Here is a 4891-nt window from a genome sequence, read left to right on the forward strand (position 1 = left end):
TTCAACACAGCCAATGTCATATGGGTGACATTCCTTGTTTACAGTTACTTCTGTTAGAAGACTCTCTTTGTTACAAATAGCACAAATCTAATTCAAACTAGTCTACAAAAGAATGAAAATTCCTCTGCACAGGTAAATAGAAATAAAATCAACAGAGGTATAAATGGCCTTGACCTGAGTTCATGAAGATTGTGCTGCTTTCCCTTTCTCTCAGATAAGCTCTGCTCCACAGAAAACCACATTTCCTAATCTCCTGGCATGGCAGTAGTAGAAAGATTGTTTTCTACCCAAATGCTCTGGTAAATAAGTTTCTAGTGGGGCTTTATATGATTATATACCCAGACCTCAATCAGAAAATTTTAATATAAGGGATTCAACAAAGAGAGGAGACATATCTTTGTCAAATAACGAGATTTAGAAATCTCAATTACTTACATTCCTCTCTCTTCTATTAGCTTGGAATCAAGTAGAAAGTAAGGTATAGGAATCATAAAAATAGAACAAGGTGTCAGCTTAATTAAAATTACAACTAGTTGGACAGTGGGGCTTAGGTCTCCAGCCAAACAATCTTTATATTATTAATACTACATCTAGGACAAATGCCAGCTGAACAGACAGGTCATTTCCATGTAGAAAGGGATGTCAAACTTTCCAAAAGAGAACTCCCAGGGTCCCTCCTTCATCTCATCAATCTTCATCTTCACCAACCTTGTCCATCTCTGCAGAGGGCTAAGAGAGGAAGCAAAATTCAAGATAATTTTCCTTCTACATTTATTTTCTGAGGAGGGAGAAAAGGTGTACAGGCCTGGTAAGTCCATCCCACCCCAAGTATCCAGAACAGATAGAAATAAGCACATTTATTCAAAACTTGGTCTAAGCTAAGGGACACAAAAGCATGAATGTGCACGTACACACACACACACACACACACACAAGACTGCCACTAGATGTTTCATTCTTGCTGTACTTAAACAGAAAAATGATAGACTTTCACTACAGACAACAATTTGAGTGAGCTTCCTTGGTGGCTCAGGGATAAAGAATCTGCCTGCCATGAGGGAGACCTGGGTTTGATCCCTAGGTTGGGAAGATACCCTGGAGAATGGAATAGCTACTCACTCCAGTATTCTGGCCTGGAGAATTCCATGGACTGTATAGTCCTTGGGGTCTCAAAGAATCAGACACGACTGAGCCACTTTCACTTACACCCATTTGAGTGGTTATTCTGGAGGAAATGTTTGAATTTCACACAAATAGCTAATGTTGAGTGAAGAACTTTATTAATTATGTTGATGGTGTTTTGGTATATATTGCTACATATTAAACCCATGGCTCAGACTTTAATTTGGATAAGTCAAATAATCATGCAGAGAAGGCAATGGCACCCCACTCCAGTACTCTTGCCTGGAAAATCCCATGGACGGAGGAGCCTGGTAGGCTGCAGTCCATTGGGTCGCTGAGGGTCGGACACGACTGAGCGACTTCACTTTCACTTTTCACTTTCATGCATTGGAGAAGGAAATGGCAACCCACTCCAATGTTCTTGCCTGGAGAATCCCAGGGACGGGGGAGCCTGGTGAGCTGCTGTCTGTGGGGTTGCACAGAGTCGGACATGACTGAAGCGATTTAGCAGCAGCAGCAGCAGCAGCAAATAATCATGATGAGGTGACCAAGTGTCACTGTATCATAGGTCAAGTGATAACTGATATAAACGGAATTATAGAGATGTCAGAACTAAAACTCAACTGAGTTGCAATATTTTTAAAAAGTGATTAACTTTTAATGATTTCCCAATTAAAGATCTCTTTAAATAGTTTAAATGACATTGAAATTAAAATACATTTTCCACTTAATAAACAACAAATTCTTTCAATATTATTAATTATAAACTAGCCATTAATGAAAAATGAACAGTGCATTAAAGATGCTAATGTCTTCATTGTTATTATTATTTTGTATCACTGATGTCTCAAATGTATTTAAATACTTTAACAGTGATTTCCCTCATCTTTCAAAGTGCATAAAATACAAAAGAGCTATGAAAAATAAATGAACAGGTATAAAGAAATAGATTTCATAGGCACATTTAATGAATTATTTCTCAATAGAGCTGTTAAAAGAAAAAACTATTTCACAATAACACTGAGTACTCAATACTAGCACAAAACTGAGTAATAATTAAGTAAGTAAATTAACATTACTTACTTAAAAAAGTAAGTAATAATTCATGCTACTATTTTGCCACTGAATAACATGAATTTTCAATTATTTGGGGCCCCAATTTAATGTTTCAATAAAAATTTTCATCTATACAGTTTCTGTGACTCCACACCTTAAGATTTTAATTTATAAGTGGTCATACCTGTAAGCAATCAACATAAAGAAAATTAATAAAGACATGCCTGTGGCCTGTTCAAAAAATCCATAATTCATTGTGAAGGCTATTTGATGCCAATTATCAAAAAAACAGTGATCAAGGGAAACATATTATCAGTTTCACATCACAAATATTTGCAAAGTGGAATGAAATTAAACTTTTTAAATTTGAGAAGCTGCAAAAATATTTTAAATGTGACTCATGATATTAGAAGAACCTTATTGAAATTTTTGTCAAAATGCCAACTGGTGACATATAAACACTATAAAAATATTCTAACTTTCAGTATCAATTCATGCCACTATTGACTCTTCTTGGCTTGTTTATCATTGACTTATTTTAATTACTAAAGAAGGATGGATAGTCTATTGCCAAATGTTAATAACATAATGGTCTAAATCAATGGCATACAGTCTCAGTATATGCAATGTATTTCTTCTTTCAGTTTTCAATGTGCTGCTTTCATTTCTCCTTTCCTATCTTTGCTTCTTATATCAACTATATATTACCAAGTAATAACAATAACAGGATGCTTATATTTTCCATTTATATAGTGCTTTAAGGCAGTTTACATTGTTTTATCATTTATACAGCATGTTATATTAGAAAATAATTATAATTTTAGTAGAATAAACTATAGGTCAAAAAATCTTATTACATTGTACTAGAAATTTTGGAGTTGATTATATTTGAACCCACATTTACTGTTCTTTCCAAGATGAGACCTGTCTTTCCTTCTTAAATTTGAAACTTTGTGACATTTAAACCTAAAAGTGCATACTTTTCTTTTTTTAATATAAATTTATTTATATTAATGGGAGGTTAATTACTTTTCTAGTTTAACTAAATTCAGCAAATAAACCGACTATAAGGGTGACAAGTGGAAATAATGACTGTTTTAGGTATAATTGCAGCAATGCCTGAAAAATACATGACTTGGGGTTTGTTCCATTGATAAACAACTGAGAAAATGAGGATCAGTGTCTAGGGTTATTCTCAGAGACAAATAGAAATGAGCATTATTTAAAAAGCAAACAAACAACAAACAAAAACTTTGAGATGTTGGGGAGGTGAAGAGAATTTTAGTAACACACATAGCTATTTTGAATGCCTACTAAAGTATATGGATATGTACTCAAGTTACCCAAATAATTTGAAAATGAGTTCATGAGCACACACTTGAAAACACTTGAGGAAAGTGGTGAAACTTAGAAGTACTACAGGTTTGAAGGTTGACAAATAATGATTATACTTCAAAAAGTTGTACAAAGATTCTGCTTACTACTGCCTGTAGCATAACACTGCCTGACTTTCTAAGGAACACATCGTTAAAGTTGAAAGATGATTCCTTAGAGAAGGAGGTGAATATAGACCCACAAGGAACAAATCATGTCAGACTAGGCATTTGTGGACAAGATTTAGAAAAGTGTAAGATCAAAATGATGGATTAGTAGCTGATTGAAAAACTCAACCCAAAGAGATGATTAATAGATAAGTGTCAATGTGTAAAGGTGGCTTCCAGTAGGTGCCACTGGCCTTATCCTTGGCTATGTCCTTTTCAAAATTTCATCAATCATGTGGATAAAAATATAAATGCATGTCTAGTATTAATAGCAAGGATATATAGCAATTATGTTAAATTAGTTAAAAGGTAGGCGATTTAGATAATCTCTTTAAAAATCAGTTCAGGAATGCAGCTGGAAAAAACATGAATGTATAATTGTCAAAATAAGGAAGAAAAATTATTTAAAATGAGGGCATTTATGGAGATCCAAGCATGCCTAGAAAGTTGTATTTAGTTGCTAATACATACTTTAAAGTGTCCCCCAGGTAGTGCTAGTGGTAAAGAATCCCGCTGACAATGCAGAGGATATAAGAGATGTGGATTTGATCCCTGGGTTGGGAAGATTCCCTGAAAGGGGGCATGGCAACCCACTCCAGTACTTCTTGCCTGGAGAAGAGGACATGGACAGAGAAGCCTGGTGAGCTATAGTCCATAGGGTAACAAAGAGTCAGATACTACTGAAGTGACTTTGCACATATACACTTTAAAATGTCAAATTACATAGAACATGCTTAAAGAACAATGAGGGAAATTATATTATATGAAAATATAGTTTCAGGAAGTAAACGTTTTTCAGGCACTATGACTGGCTCACAGTAAGGAGGTATGTTGACTGGTTGGTGATGGCTTAGAAATGTTGTTTGCTGATAAGTAGACAGAAGGAAGAGCAGTGTGTGGGCTCTAATGGAATATTGATCCACCTTCTAGAAGCTGATGAGTAAAAAAGTCAGTGAGCAGATTGGCTAGGCCATGAGATACCATTCATTATTTATGTTCATCTGTACAAGTGACCATTTGGTAAGAAATAGTGTCTATGGGGAACCTCAACTGCACAATTTGATTTCTAAATGCTTTTCAAATGTTATGTCATATAAAATGAAAGACAAAAGACAGGTAGAAGTAGCTCTTAAGTTTATCAGAGGCTATATGTAAAACAAATAACTACATAA

Source organism: Bos grunniens, chromosome 4 (genome assembly GCF_055505025.1).
Source record: "Bos grunniens cultivar Pamir isolate PY7600 chromosome 4, Bosgru_T2T1.0, whole genome shotgun sequence".
NCBI classification, from domain to species: Eukaryota; Metazoa; Chordata; class Mammalia; order Artiodactyla; family Bovidae; genus Bos; species Bos grunniens.